Source organism: Cibotium barometz, chromosome 52, assembly GCF_041138505.1.
Source record: "Cibotium barometz isolate CiBa-2024 chromosome 52, ASM4113850v1, whole genome shotgun sequence".
Lineage (NCBI taxonomy): Eukaryota > Viridiplantae > Streptophyta > Polypodiopsida > Cyatheales > Cibotiaceae > Cibotium > Cibotium barometz.
The window spans coordinates 6,703,875-6,720,878 of NC_141097.1; the positions used below are offsets into that span (position 1 = coordinate 6,703,875).

A 17,004-nucleotide genomic window follows, 5' to 3' on the forward strand; every position below is an offset into this window, starting at 1 on the left:
ATCACCTGCGCAGCATAACTTGAACCATACAATCACTTACTATACAAGAATGACAGGGAAGCTCTGGTGGGATACTTGAATGTTCATTAGCTAAAGGTTTAAACATATAACGTCAAGTAAGGCCACATCTTTCCTTCACCTCGTATTGTATCATTGGGAGAAGACATACTTAGGAAACCCCGTAAATGATAGCAAACTAAAGGGTGGCACGGTTACCTCCTAGAAAAACACTTTCAGAAGTTCCATAAAGGTGTCCAGCAACATCAATGGTGGCTGAGCTTGATGGTGCTACACTTATTCCACCGAGCCGAAGCTCTGCAATGCTTGAAGATGATGCCTGCCTCCTATCTAGACCCTGATCATAGAGCATACCCTTGTATATGTGACCCCCAATTCTCACCACTGTTTGGTAGGCATATGCCTCCTGCCCGTCTCATTGACCCCTGTTACTGTTATACATTTGAAAACTGCATGCTCCCTGGCTTCTGCAGGCAGCACTCTTTTCAACCTGCCCTCTGCATAAGCTGAGCAATAAATGAACTCTCTCTCTCTCTCTCTCTCTCTCTCTCTCGCACACACACACAACACACACGTGTGCGCGCGCGCACAGATGTAAACATGTACATAATATATCCTTGTAATAACATTTATGTATGCATGTAACTGTTGAAAAAGGGTCAAGAAGCATCTGCTCATATGTTAAATATAGATGTGGTAAATATCCATATATGTACATATATATATGCATGTAGGTTGATGAACATGAACATTTACTACAGTGCTAGACATTTGTGATATTTCTATCTTTTTTTCTTAGAAGCCTTCTTCTGCTAATAAGTGAGCGGATGTATGTACCTTGTTGAAGCCAGTTGAGGTCTGGGTGGAGGCCCAATAGAAGTTGAGGTGTGAGAATCGCCAGCAGCAGCATCAGATGCATGCCCATGTTCTAGATTGGGCCGGCTTACTCGTGTGTGTTTGTTTGTGTGAAGAGGCTTCATGGGTTGCTGTCCAGTGTTGGAGAGTAGCTCATCGTGCTGGGCTCTCTCTCTCGCTCTCGCTGCTTCAAGCTCTCATCCATCATCCCCTGCTGCCTACCACCACCTCATCTACAATAAAATGCACATGCGAGAATAGTACCTGCCAGAAGCGAAGCAGAACAGCACACACCACTTCCGACTTGATGAGATGGGGGGTTGGGTGGGGGCCGCGCGAACGCGAGCCCCCGCTACCACAAATTATGACGTGCACTCTCCCCGTTGGGGAGATGCTAGGGTGCAGCCCGTCCGAGAGTGCAATGGAGGGGCCGACCCTAGGCCATCGGCCTTCCTGATCACCGATCGACCCCGCCCAGGTAAGTATGCTTCCCAGATGCGCGTGAATGACCTTTTGTAGGCGCCTGCACGCCAACCTATTATGGGACATTTCTTCTAAGGTTCTTTTTTAACAACCTACGAGAGCGCCCTTGTAGCGCTAAGGTTGCAACTTGAAGAATTCCATAAGCACTACACTAAGAAATATCTTGCCGGGCCTCACATTCCATGGGAGAACGACACGTCTTCACGAAACGCACACCAACAATTTCTAACGCCCTCTCCTCGTCTCGGGGATGCATTCCTAAACTCCACTCCCTCTAGATGATATGAAAATGAGAAGATAACTAATCTCAAAACACTAAGGATAATTGCTAATTGACAATGATAAGATGCTTTGAAAGATAAGCTCAAGGATAATGGCATTGCTTATTATTGATAATGATAATAAGATTTGAAAGATAAGCCCAAGGTGTAAAAATAATATGCATGTTCAAAAAAAGAGAGCATAGTAGTATTTGATAATAAACCTTTTCAACAAAACCCTAGGTGAAGCAACTTTGTTGGATAAAGCCACGCAAATTACCTCAATATTTTTCAGAACTTGAATCTAAGGAGGATCATAACACGAGTATAAATCTAAAGCTGCGCTGTAATAAAAAAAATGATTTTACAAAAATGAGAAGAACACTGTAGAGAAAACTTGGTTTCCCCACCATTACGAAGTGGTGTCACACGAGATTCGCTTTAGGGTAGTATACCCGCATAGCTAGGGAGATATGCAGCTTCTCTATCTCTCTCCGCTATGTACTCACACCGACAATCAAGAGAGACACACAACATTGGAAGTTCACCACTTCACGTAATTAGGTTTTCTATAGAGAGATGTGACACAGTATACCAAGGTTCTTTGCATGTCTTAGTGAGGAGAGTTTGATTGCATGCTTTTCATATCAGACACCTTCATAGATGCCTAGCCCTGTTGACTACTACCTCCACCAAATATTAAAACACACTCACGCTATATCGAGTACAATTGATACACACGTTGAAACATGGTGTTAAAAAGAAAGCACACTAGTATTTGTGATAAAGCATAGTATTATTTGTGTAGTATGCTTCCATGGTGGAGAGCATGAACGACCTTAACTTAGCCCAGCCTAGCTTCTTTTGACCCAACGCACAGATTTACCATTGCATCAGCTCAAATGAAAGTTACCGAGTGCACTTTTTGGCTGTCTTCACTTTTGGCTAGCTGCATGGCCCCCCTTGTTGATGTGCATTAGGTTTCTACATATCCTTTAAAAAACCACAATTCGATTATGGCAACCAAACAATGCTTGATTTTTTCATTAAAAAGGTGGAGCAAACATAGTAAGAGCAATCTAGGTGGTATCTTAAAACGTTGAAGAAGCCCAATGTTGATGTAGATTGCACCAATGAACATCCTAAATTTGATGCTCGTTGGAAGCACGTCTTGGTGATGAGGAGAGTGCTTTTCACACACACATTCTTATACATTTGAATAGGTATGTACCACATGAGCACGTTTCTTTACGCTAAATCTTTGAAGTCCCTCTAAGAACATTAATATTCTCAGTCTTTAAACCTCATGGTGGAAAAGAGCCAATTTATAGGACAGCTTGCTGCCGTGTCAAAGAGGAGGTATGAGCTCTTCGGAGCAACTTAATTGCTACACAAAGAGCCCCCCTCGGCTTGGAAGTCCACCTTACATGATGCTGTGTGTTTACATAGAGCAGCACACAGTGGTGTTGTTGAGCTAGTAGGAGATGTTGCTATTGTGGTTCCTCTCTACTATAGCTTGAATGTGGCTGTACAGAATAGGAAGACTGACAAGAAAAGGGTTCACTTGCTACAAAACGGCTTGCTATTGTTATTGGGCATACACATTGTTGGTGAGAGAAGGGACTAGTCTGAGAGTCGTTGTTGCTAGATTTTCCATATGTCAATGTTATGGAGCTTAGAGAGCTGTATTACTTATCTCTAGATGAGAATGTTGGGATTGGTTTGTTGTTTCTTGGGCTGCTCAAGATCAAGCTTGCCACTTTGTAGAGAATAATCTTCTCCTATCTTTCTTTCTCTTAGCCACACAAAGAATAATGTCTCTCTCTTTCTCTCTTTGATAAGTAATATCTCTCGTTCAATCACCAAGCAATTAATATATACGGATACTTAAAGTGACAAAGACGAGAAATTAGAGAAGAAGAGAAAGGTGACTAATCAATATTTTAATCTAGCAACTAATTAAGATAATAAAATCTCTAATAAGGCTCTGATATCAAGTCATATCACCAAGTAGCTTTTGAAACCAAGCTACCTCACAAGCTACCATAGCAATGCCCCTATACACTGCTTGTGTACTTGATAAAATAATTGTTGGTTGTTTCTTGTTGCGCCAACACATAGCAGCACTCCCAAAAGAAAGCATAAAGCTATTGGTAGATCTCCTGTCAAAGACACTACCAGCCCAATCAACATTTGTATACCCATGTAGATGTATCTCACTGTTGCCAACCTCCTAAAAAGGTCCATAATCAATAGTGAACCTTATGTACCTTAGAATTCGTCTTAGCATATCAAAATGTGGCTTCCTATAGGGGGGCTGCACAAATTGACTCCTAACAACAAGTGTAACAACATCATAGTAGATCAAATGTAGCCTAGTAATCGTCATGTAGATCACACTACCCACTGTGTGCATGTATATAGTGGGGTCCTTAGATGTATCTACAAAAAGCTTAGTGTTCTACTCTAATGGTATTGAAATAAGCTTATAGCCTATCATACTATAATTGGACATGTCCAAGTCATACTACCTCTCTAACAGCAAAATGCCATCAAGTGATTTCTCCACTTCTATACCAAGAAAATTCTGCAACAAGTGACCTAAATCTTTCATATCAAACTTCTACTTTAAAAGCATTCGGACGTCATGTATGTTAGCATCACTATCACCAATCATTATAAAGTCGTCCACATAAATGACTAACAACATGATCTATCTATTTATCTTCTTCACATAAAGTGAAAAATATGTGTTGGACTACATACAAATTTTCATGCTTATGTATTTTTTTGGCTATGGACTTGTAGAGTTTGCTTGCATATGTAAGTGCTTAAGTGTGTGTCTGTGTTGTCATAGAGGTCGAACCATCTTTTTTAGTTTGGCCAACCTAGTGTGAAAACTAGTCACTTGTAGAGTTTTCTTACTAGTCATTTGTAAATAAGTCATTTTTTACAATAAGCACTGGACAATCATTCCCTTGCAATAGTTTTCTTATGAGCTCTCCTTCTTCCCTCTTCTTACTTTCTTGTATGCTTTCAAATTTATGCTTGCTAGATGGATCCATGCTTGAATAGGTATTATTATAGGTTTTCCTCTTCGCGCTTTCTTGTATGCTTTTAAATTCATGCTTGCTAGATGGATCCATGCTTGCATTAGTTTCTTCTTTTCTTGCCTTTTGTGAGAGAGAGAATTACTATGAAAGACGATCTCTTCTTACCTCCATCTAGGCATTGAGAGCTCCCCTTTCACTCCTTTGGCAAGGAGCATTGTGATGTGACAACAGAGTGAGGACACAACGGATGGAGCTTGCACACCCACAATGGGAAGTTGCCTTTGTGGCTCCAAGGCGAGACCCAATGACACATGCTTTGGCAAGGCTAAGGTAAGGTCTTGACTTGAACAATGTATTTTATATATCTTGTATGTATCCATGAGATAAAGAAAGGCCAAATTTTTAAGGAAGTTGAAAAGCTAAGAGAGAACATAATAGTATCCTCATTTGTTTCCAGCTTTGCCCATGAATTTTGCTATTTAATATATGACATGCAGGAAAATCTAATTAAATGTTGGCAAATAAAAGTAGGGGTTTGTGAAGCATTGTGTAGGCTATAAATGAACACATGAGACACTATAACCACCATTATATCTCATTGGTGATGTGTGAATATTCTATGCTAAGGAGGATGATATTCATCTACATGCTTTCAGTGATTCCAATTGGGCTGGATGTTATGATACACGAGTCCACTAGTGGCTTTTTCTTTCATATTGGTGATTCATATACTGTTATGGCTCAGCACAACTGTGACAATGGCCACTTTGTGTTGTGAAGCTAAGTACATGGTAACTTTTACATTGACTATGGAGTGTGTATGGCTCAGACACCTTTTGGCAAATCTTGGTGTTGGACATCGGTCCCGCACCTCCATCTCACTGACAACTAGAGAGCATTAGCCATTATTATAAGGAACTAAGTGTTGGATATCAATCTTACACCTCCATCTCACTAACAACTAAAGTGCGAGGAACCAAGTGTCACACAAAGCACATTGAGGTGCATAATCATTATGTCAACGAGAGGCTGCAAGAGAGATTAGCCTAGCTTAATGGTGGGATCAATCACTCTATGAGTAGTCTTGTTTGTGCGAGGCATTAAAAAGAGCTTTTGATGTCAATCTCTATCATTGTTAGGGAAGGCCTCAAATTTGTTGATAAGTGTATACTTCATGATAAAAGTGATGGAGACATAATTATAGTGGTATCCAGTACTCTAAGCCATGGGCTTTACATATTGGACATATATGAAAGATTGAAACATAATGCTTGTTCAATTATTGCCACACACACGTGCTATGAGTGACGTAGAGCTATGGCATGCTTGTTTTGGTCACTTGAACTTTGGCAGTTTGTTGCACCTCAAAAGGAAAGAGATGGTGCCAAATTTGCCATGGGCTTTATAGACTGGACATATATAAGAGATTAACACATAATGCTTATTTAGTTACTACCACACACATGTGCTATGAGTGACGTAGAGCCATGGCATGCCCGCTTTGGTCACTTGAACTTTGGTAGTTTGTTGCACCTCAAAAGGTAAGAGATGGTGCCAGATTTGCCAAAGCTTGAGGTGTGTATGAGGGGCATATTTTGGGTAAGATACAATGGGCATCATTCTCGAAATGTGGACCATTAAGGGATATCCAAAAATTACAACTTATACATAGTGATATATATGGTCCTACGAGAACACCATCGATCGAGGGATATCTCTACTTTGTGACTTTTATTGATGACAGCTCCTAGGCACACCTAGGTGTATACATTGAAAGAAAAGTCAAGCTTTTTAGACACTTCGTTTCTATGGCTAAAAAGGTGTCTTCATGTAAAGTTGGTAGATTGAGGGGGGGGAGTATCTGTCAAGGAAGTTGGCACCCTTTGAATAGATCAAGGGGGGGAGTATAAAGTTGATACATCAAAGAAGTTTCATGCATATGTGGTTGAAAGAGGCATAAAACATTAATGCATATGTGGTTGAAAGAGGCATAAAACATTAATGCATGATGCCTTACACACCTCACCAAAATGGTGTGGTTAAGAGGAACAATAAATTTCTCATAAATATGGCATGTTGCATGGTTAAAGCTAAGATTTGCCTCATGTTTTTTGGTTGGAGGCAATTATGTGTGCCACTTATGTGCTAAATATATGCCTCACCACCCAAGGCCTTGTAGACATTTACCCCTTATGAAACTTGGAATGCTAGGAAGCCCTCTTTGGCTCATTTACGTGTTTTTGGTTGTCTTGTTTATGCTCTTGTGCCTTAGCAAACAAGGTAATACGTTGAATAATAAGGTGATAAAATGCTTTTTTGTGGGATACAACTTGGAAAGCAAAAGATACAGACTCTATCATCTGGCCATAAGGTGGATTTTCATGAGTAGGGATGTCTTTGTTGAGAACTCAATTCAACCCATACTTCTATGCAAAAACAACAATGCTTTTAGGACATCTTTGATACCTTTGTACAATGTCGAATAGCCATATGTGGAGCAAATAATTGCTCAACAAGGTGCTGCAAATCAATCCATATGGCTTAAAATCAACTCAATTTTTGTCAGTCCATAGATCAATTTATTAATGAGAGAATTGTTAATGATGTAGTGAATGAGGAAAGGGTAACTAGATAGGCATCTAAGAGTATCCCAAAACAGGCATGCCATAGCTCTACGTCACTCATAGCACGTGTGTGTGGCAATAATTGAACAAGCATTATGTTTCGATCTTTCATATATGTCCAATATGTAAAGCCCATGGCTTAGAGTATTGGATACCACTATAATTATGTCTCCATCACTTTTATCATGAAGTATAAACTTGTCATCAACAAATTTGAGGCCTTCCCTAACAATGATAGAGATTGACATCAAAAGCTCTTTTTAATGCCTCGCACAAACAAGACTACTCATAGAGTGATTGATCCCACCACTAAGCTAGGCTAATCTCTCTTGCAGCCTCTCGTTGACATAATGATTATGCTTAAACAAGACTACTCATAGAGTGATTGATCCCACCATTAGGCTAGGCTAATCTCTCTTGCAGCCTCTCGTTGACTCTCGTTGACATAATGATTATGCACCTCAATGTGCTTTGTAAGACACTTGGTTCCTCGCACTTTAGTTGTTAGTGAGATGTAGGTGTAAGACTGATGTCCAACACTTAGTTCCTTATAATAATAGCTAATGCTCTCTAGTTGTCAGTGAGATGGAGGTGTGGGACCGATGTCCAACACCAAGATTTGCCAAAAGGTGTCTGAGCCATACACACTCCATCGTCAATGTAAAAGTTACCCTGTACTTAGCTTCACAACATAAAGTGGCCATTGTCACAGTTGTGCTGAGCCATGACAGTACATGAATCACCATGATGAAAGAAAAAGCCACTAGTGGACTTGTATCATAACATCCAGCCCAATTGGAATCACTGAAAGCATGTAGATGAATATCATCCACCTTAGCATAGAATAGTCCAAGGAATTAAATGTATCAAAATACTCCCTTGGTAGCCTGTCAATACTTACTTCTGGGATAGTGCATAAATCTTCTCAGCTGTTAGACTCCAAACTGAATGTTTCATAGATAATGTGATGCATCAAATGGTTCACTTGCATCTTGGAGACTAAGCCGAACACCTATCTCTACTGGTGTAGTAACAGGCTTCCAGTCTTCAAGATCAAACCATGTAAGCAACCTTTATATGTACTTTGAATACAACATGATGCATTGACAATGCACTAATACACTTGATTGTAGTCATACGAGATGCGGGTGCAAAGGTCTCATCATAATCTATTCCCTTCTCCTAAGCATAGCCCTTTAAAACAAACCATACGTTATAGAGTAGTCAAACACTACCATTAGTTTTACGCTTAAGCTTATGAACCCACTTTGTGTATGAATGGCGTTTTTACCATATAAGGCAAAATGCTAAATCCCAAGAGTCATTTTCGAGGATTGAGTTGTAGTTATCCAGCATGGCCCGCATCCAATGAACTCTTTGTGATCCACACTTGGCTATGCATGTCATCTCGTGATGTAACATGTATTTGTTGAGATGATTTGAGGTAGTCCCTTGTGGGAGCACATTAAATATAAACTGTTTTAAGATAGCACCTAGATTGCTCTTACTATGTTTGTCCCGCCTTTTTAAAGAAAAAATCAAGCACTGTGTTTGGTTGCCATAATCCAATTTTAGTTTTTCAAAAGATATGTAGAAACCTAATGCACATCAAGCGGGGCTATGCAGCTTTGGTTCTCATACTCTCTATTTAAAGAGACTAGAATTGATGTTTCTTACATTTTAAGAGGGTAATGAAGATCGACATTTTTATATTTACGTGAGTATTTCTCAAAAGTTCATATACACAAGTGTTATTACATAAATGTATCAAGTAAATCCCCCAAGGATACTTAGGATATATTTGATGCTCTATGCATTGAAGTGGGAAAGCATAAACAATGGGAGGAGGGCAAGACAAAGAGAGGAGGGGAGGGGATTGGGATGGCTAGGGAGATCTTTTCATAAAGATTCCCCTTCTTTAGGCAGCCTCTCATCCAAGTGCTTAAAAATTCAAGGAAGCCCCCCTTTTTCCCCCGAATGGGCATTTCACATGGCAAACTTGTGCGTTGCAATCTTGGGCACATTAGCATGGTCTTACCACCACGGTTAGTTTCCCAAACACGTCTAAATTTGGCCCTTCTCCCATTCTCTCATTTCAAGTTGATTGTTTCCTAATGCTAGTACCCAACTTCCTTTATTTACTGCTCTTTTGGCTCTTCTCCCATTCTCTCATTTCAATTTGTTTTTTTCCTAATGCTGGTATCTAACTTCCTTTATTTACTACTCTTTTGTAGTCTATTCATTTTCATTGGTATGCATGTCTTCTTTAATCTATATACATACTTTCCCATCACAAAAACTTTAATCAAGATCCATGCAAACAACAATGCATACCGCTAGGAGTTAGATGGAACCTCCACATGTGGAGAAAGTTTCATTCATGGATCACCATTAACTCATGGTGAGAGGAGGGTGTTAGTGGGTATACTTTTTGTATTTAAGGGAAGTGTGTTGTTCTCCCATGTGTCTAAAGCTTTAGAGGAAGCAAAATTTCTCTATGAACATGTGTATTGTTTTAGGATGCGGTCACTTAAAGAAGGAACAAAAGGTGAAGGATTCCAATGATATAAGCAACGATGAAAGTTTCACATGAGCAGTATGTTTGAGAGTTGAGTGAAACTTGAAGGTTAACCATCTTTAATTGAATCTTGGAAATAGAATATGCTTGAGAGTTGAGTGAAACTTGAAGGTTAACCATCTTGAATTGAATCTTGGAAATGGAATATGGAACCAAAATCTAATGGAAATTTGAGAGTGATTTTTCAATGAAGATTATGTTTATGCCTTGAGATTATATTTCAAAGCTTCTTGTCTTTATATATTATTAGAGAAATTATTTTTAATGTTTGAGATTAGTGATCTTCTCATTTTCTTATCATTTTAATTAAGACCTAACTATGTTATGATCCTCGTTATATCCAAATTTTGACTTAGTACTAGAACCTTATAGTAGGAGGTTTATTATCTTAAGTAGTTACTAGATGAGAATAGGCATGGTCTTAATTAGTCACCTTTATCTCCTTTTCGAGAAAGACATTATCCTTTGTGTGGAGAAGAGAAAGAGAGAAGGAAAATGTTGTTGTTTGCAAATAGTAACCTTGAGCTTGAATAGCTCAAGTAATGGCAAATTAGCCCCAACAGATAAGTAATACAACTCTCTAAGCTTCTAATCGCATGTGTCACATCAAGCAACAACTCTCAAACAAGTGCCTTCTCTCATTTTGCATAAACCATCAACTCAGTGTCGTATCAGTAGAGTAGCAAGTTCACCCCAATCCTCTTAGCTTGACTCTTTTTATGGCCCTTTTATAGTATAGAGCACGACCAAGTAATGCCTCTTACTAGCTCTTGATAGGGGGAGTTTTTTTGTGAGCATTTTCCAGTAAGTGCTTTTTAAGAATTGGGTGAGCGGATTCCAAAAAGATTCCCTCCCCCCTCCATCAAGAGAGAGGGATGAAGAAAGTGGGAGAGAGAGAGGAAGAAAGAGACATGATTGTCAACCCATTTATAGGGTTAACAAGAGCTACTACCATTATCTTCCATCAAGGAATCAAGGTAGATACGCTAAAAGGTTGTACATTCAAGATATGAAGCAAAAGTGTCCAAATCTACAACTTGGACGGGCGCCTGTAATGGTTCAACGGAATACGTATGGCGATTTCCATTTCAAGAGCATGTGGTAGCAAGTTAGGATGAAGTCCCAAGTGATGTACTTCATGGATATATTATGAGAGTAGTCATTGTAATAGCATTAGGCCTCTTATGAGCCTAAAGTGCCCGACCGACCATAGTTTAAGTGAGTGTGAACACTTATGGCCATGTATATAGGTGAAAATCTCTCATAATACAAAGAACTCTCCCATTGTGCAATAGAGTCTTGCTCTTGCTAATCTCTCTCTAATCCATGCTAGTGAGTGTGTGTGAGTGAAGTGAGGTGAGAAGAGGGACGAGTACACGGCAGTGTGACAATGCTCGCGAGAGGCAAGGTGGAATTGCTTCTCAAGGAGTTGAGCATGGAGACCTCAAGGGTTACGAGCTCGACCATCAGAAAGATCGCCGCCTAATATAGTTGTGGTTTGCCAGGTAATCTTCTTTTTGGATATGTTTTGATGGGGTTTTAAGAGAGAGAGAGAGAGAGAGAGAGAGAGAGAGAGAGAGAGAGAGATAACAACATTACATCCTCTAGATTGAGGTTATTGCTTCCAAGTCAAAATAAAACCAAGTTCACTCATATATAACTTCTAAATACAACTCTTCAATCACAATTGTTGTATACCATCTTGTTTACTTCCGTGGGCTTACAAAAGTCCCAAATACTACAGGACGTGAAATTCCATGCATTTAATGGCCTAAATTAGGGTAGGTTCTCCAACAAGACAAGGCATTGTAGAGCTCCAAGTCCGATAGGATAGGTCGGTGAATGAACATATTCTCGTTCTGGCTCAAGCCAAGAATACGCAAACAAATGAAGTACAAGTGCTTGCATGCAAGATATGGTTTCTTCTTGGATTCTCTATCTATAAAATTTACACATGTATAACATGGCTAGTCTTTCAGATACACATCGTATTTTCTAATGTGTGCATCATCCTCGTGCAATTTGATCTTAAAAACTTCATGCTTATGCTATAGCCTCTGCACTTCTTCTACCACCATAGCTTTCACTTTCAAAGTAATCTTTTATTTTTGCTTCCTCTGATATTGATGTGCGATACTTGACTGTTATGCCATTTCGCATGCCTGAGCCACCTACCTCTATGTTAATAGTAGACCCATATGTTTGTTCTTTATTACTTGTTGTTATAAAAGATCTTTTAGCCCCATCACTCTACTAGGTGGGGTGGGCATGACACCTCCTACATTTTTTCTCTCCATTTGGTATCCACCTTCCCATAATGAATGGACCTCCTTGTCTATGAGGTTATTTCCCATAGCAAGTGGCCATATTTTGGGTGGTGGATTGGGCTTTGGGTCTATGTTGGTGTCCACAATATAGCACTGATGCACGTGATCAAGGTAAAACCATATCCATTATATCTGATGAGACCATTAGGGTGCTTGGGATACCCTTTGAATAATGGTGTAGGCACACCCTTTTGTAGATCTGGCTATGTTTTTCCCACACCTCTTACCACCACGAGGCATTTCGTTGCATGTGACCTTGCTACCAATGCATATCCTTTGGATTTCCCACATTACTTCATTCACCTTGTGCTTAATCACACTGAACTCTGTGACTTTTATTGTTCTTTGAGAAGTAGTGGTTGTATCATGCTCCTTAAAAACAATCTTCCATGGCCTCCGCGTATACTTGTGGTCTCATACATGTGCGTTATACTCCGGATGATGCATGGCCTCATCATCAATATCAATGACCACAAGAGCTAGTCTCTTATGAGATGCAGTTTCTTTGTCACCGATTAGGGGGATAAGTGCCATATACATGGGTATTCCTTTAGTTACCTGATTGATTATTCAAACCACTTGGGTTGGGGCTGTAGACATCCATTTTGTTAATTTCTCCAAGCTTGGTCCTCTCCCTATGTGCTTGCCGTGAGAGTAAGAGACTGCCTTAGTGCTTTGCAAAATTGTATTTGCCATATTAGTAGCACATGCATCATAAAGAGAAATCTTACGTCGATATCCTTCCCCTAAAACCCAACTCCCATGCTTGCTTTCTGCTAGGTTTGTTCTTGGGGTATTTGGACCATCATTACTTCTCTCTATTGAACCCCAATGTGCTATGCGCACCTCCCACAAGCTCAACCAAGAGTCCATTTCTATCCATCACATGATCATTGTGCCACCATTGACATATTAATCGAGCCTCTACTAATGCAGCTTCACTAGTAGGAGCCATGCACCACTTCTCACACATTGCTTTGTGCTCACCTTGAGATGTGGCACACACACACTTTGTTGTGTGGGCAACCATGCTCTGCTCTTCCCAATGAAATAGGTTCGACCTCTCCCTATCTATTATTAGGACATTATTTTTACCATGAGTAAACGCATGTCAAACTACATTTTAGTTAGCCTATTCCTTGTCTGCCCACCATGAAATTAAAAAAAATTTACCCTATCACAACCATGGTTTTCTATCACGTCATTGATGCGCACTCCCAAAACAAACGTTAGGCCTACATATCCTCCTCTTTCATTTCACATGTCCTAATTGTTAGAAGATCCTGCACAGTTGAAATCCTTTGACTATATTTATTATGACATTTGGAATATGCTACCTTGGGTCATACACATGACAAGCCATGGTCACCCAATTTAATGTTCATCCAGTAAATCCAACCCAGAAGTGGGTCCAGTGATGGACATCTTGAAAATAAAGCACTTCTCACTTGTGGACCCTTGTTTTGGAACCTGCTTCCATGGAAAAATCATAAGTGCACTCTCATTACAGCTTCAGAAGTGTATCTAAGCCAAAGCTCTCCTTGGAAGGCCCATGTCGGGATGCAATTTTTACTGACCTCCAAGGCCTAATAATCAAATTGTTCAGGTTTCATACTTCACTTATCTAGATTTTTATAACTCATTTATAAAAACATAAGTGTCCAACCAATTTAATTTACTAGCTATCTTCCATGAGCAGTCCCATCTCCTCTACAATGTTAATGAGCTCTTGTTCCCCAATGAAATGTGAGGAACCACCTTCTTGCACTAGCATTGCCATCATGATTTCTTTTACCTCACACATTTGTACCTTTCTTGACCTGGCATTGCGATCTACTCTTAACACCTTGGACACAATTTGCTTTGTCCTATCAGTTAGTGCCTTTGATGTGCCTGCCTGTACATTATGTTGATGGATACCGATGTGTATCATTAATCGGCTCATTATCTCATCAGAGGGTATCACATAATAGATGTAGCAATTACAGTTAACAATAGACATTGCTGGCACTGAGAGCAGTAATGGCAAAGGAGCTTTCTAGATGCATTGCTGCACTCCTCTCAAGTGGTCGGTGCCTTTAGCATGCTCCCACTAAAATGTGATGTGTTTAAGACCCTATGGTTCTTTAGACACAGGAAAATCTCATTCACACACTTCAAACTACCTAGGCAATGGCTTCTCCAATGCACTCCAAGGAAGGCAATATTGGAAGTTTATGGCTTTGACCACCGGTGGGGATTCTACTTATGCTCCATGGAGTCCATTCCTACACGTGGTCCCATGGTTGGTGGGAACTCAAATGCAATCTCCATGACCGTGATAACCTCTTTAACATTCAACAAAATCTTTGTTAATGTGTTTCCCTTCTTCATGCTCCAAAGCTATTCCAAGATGCTCTTACCTCTCCTCTCACAGCAGTGGATGAGGTTGATGCATCGGTTTTGTTGTTATCTTGTAAGGGACTGCATAAATCTACCACATTTGATTGAGTTGGAAGTTCTCTAGGTGGGCTATCTAAGATGGCTATTGGTTATGGGTTTGAGTTTAATGAAGCATCGACTATTATAGAGTAATTGGCTGAAAGAGAGTTCAACATATTGTTGTAGGTTTGCCGAAGTTTAAGGTTGATGGTATACACAAAATATGTCAAGCATGCCAACTTGGTAAGGAGGCCAAACATAATTTCCCGCATGAAAATAACTTTAGGCACAAGGACATTGCATGTTATACATTTTGATTTATGGGGAACCAACCAAGATTGCAACAACTACAGAGGTTATAAGTACTCTATTACATTTGTTGTTGATCACACTAGGAAAGTGTGGATTTACTTCATGAAGGAAAAAAGTGAGGTGTTTTCTCACTTTTCTAGATTTAAATCCTTGGCTGAGAAGCAAAAAGGTATGTAGATTAAATGCTTAAGATTGGATAGTGGTGGAGAATATTTATCCAATGAGTTTAGTGATTTCTTGAGAAAGCAAGGAATCAAGAGGCAGTTCATATGTAGGTACACTTTACAACAGAATGGTGTTGTAGAAAGGAAAATTACGCACATTGTAGAAGTTGCTACTCGTGCCTTAATGTTTGAAAAGAATATGCCGTATTATTTTTGGGTTGAATTAGTATCACATTATGAACAAGATCGTCATTTGCGATTGTTCATGGCACGATGCCTAAACATAAGTTTACATGCATAAAACTAGATATGTCGTCTCTCACTTGAAAGTGTTTGGATGTATTTGTTGGAAACAAGGTTGCGACGAGAATGCACGTTCACACACACACACACACACATACACACACACACTGAGAAGCTCAAGAGAGCACAAAATGAGATGATAGATAGATGATGAATGTGTGCTGTACAAGAAGATAAGTATACCCCAAGATGGGTGTATAATAACACGGGAAAAAAACCTCCTAAAGAGCGAAAAAGTGGCCCAGCTGGTCCTAGTGTATTCACACACATCACTACCAAATATGGCTCTACCTCTTTGTTGAGTTGCAGAGCAAAAGCCTGATCTCTTGTACACATAACAAATTTGTTTTGCCTGGATTGCTCTTCTTGCAAGAGCACAAAAACCAAATCCTCAAACTTCAAGGCATTTAGATTGCCTTTCATCCATGAGTCTGATGATAGAAGCAAAACCTTGATACAAGTCCAGTAACGCATTCAAGACAGTAGGCACCAATGAATTGTCATGATATATTTCATCGACACTGGCCAACTGCTCCTTAAAATCCTTGATTTTTGTAAGGAAACTATCCATGGAGTCTCCCTTATCCATATGCTTGTTGCATATATAGGCAATGTGTGCTTCATTATGTACCTAGTGAAATAATACATGTGCATCCCAAGCATGTTTGGCAGTCCTACATGACCGAATGTGACGGATGATACTCCTCTTAACTGACAAAACAAGTAACGCGTGTGCTTGCACATCTCTTCCATCCTACTTTGTTTGTTCCTACATATAGGATGTATGCTATGCTTTGGTAATGCACTATATGAAACTGAGTCTATGTGTACAGATGTGCCTTCTACATCATGTTCATCAGAAGAATTAGGATGTTTCCTAGTGTTGACCACAACATTCCACATCCCTTTGGCTTCCAATACATTTTGTCCCGCCTTTTTAAAGAAAAAATCAAGCACTGTGTTTGGTTGCCATAATCTAATTTTAGTTTTTCAAAAGATATGTAGAAACCTAATGCACATCAAGCGGGGCTATGTAGCTTTGGTTCTCATACTCTCTATTTAAAGAGACTAGAATTGATGTTTCTTACATTTTAAGAGGGTAATGAAGATTGACATTTTTATATTTACGTGAGTATTTCTCAAAAGTTCATATACACAAGTGTTATTACATAAATGTATCAAGTAAATCCCCCAAGGATACTTAGGATATATTTTGATGCTCTATGCATTGAAGTGGGAAAGCATAAACAATGGGAGGAGGGCAAGACAAAGAGAGGAGGGGAGGGGATTGGGATGTCTAGGGAGATCTTTTCATAAAGATTCCCCTTCTTTAGGCAGCCTCTCATCCAAGTGCTTAAAAATTCAAGGAAGCCCCCCTTTTCCCCCCGACGGCGAATGGGCGTTTCACATGGCAAACTTGTGCGTTGTAATCTTGGGCACCTTAGCATGGTCTTACCACGGTTAGTTTCCCAAACACGTCTAAATTTGGCCCTTCTCCCATTCTCTCATTTCAAGTTGATTGTTTCCTAATGCTAGTACCCAACTTCCTTTATTTACTGCTCTTTTGGCTCTTCTCCCATTCTCTCATTTCAATTTGTTTTTTTCC

The 17,004-nt window shown here is 39.7% G+C and overlaps 1 long non-coding RNA gene and 1 other non-coding gene across 25 annotated transcripts in view; both read right to left on the reverse strand.

Annotated features, from left to right (window-relative positions):
- LOC147608727 (uncharacterized) overlaps nucleotides 1–17,004 on the reverse strand; it is a 346,296-nt gene that overhangs the window by 266,478 nt on the left and 62,814 nt on the right. For 4 of the 24 annotated variants that reach the window (XR_015264318.1, XR_015264320.1, XR_015264338.1 and 1 more), the window contains exons 1-2: nucleotides 856–1,389; nucleotides 217–515 (exon numbers count right to left, since the gene is read on the reverse strand). This is a non-coding gene — a long non-coding RNA (uncharacterized LOC147608727). Of the gene's footprint in view, nucleotides 1–216; nucleotides 516–855; nucleotides 1,413–17,004 lie in introns of those variants that run through there. The other 20 variants (XR_015264322.1, XR_015264321.1, XR_015264347.1 and 17 more) reach the window with 12 other exon arrangements.
- LOC147608732 (U1 spliceosomal RNA) lies at nucleotides 1,198–1,359 on the reverse strand. Its single transcript, XR_015264426.1, has one exon. It is a non-coding gene; the product is annotated as a U1 spliceosomal RNA (small nuclear RNA).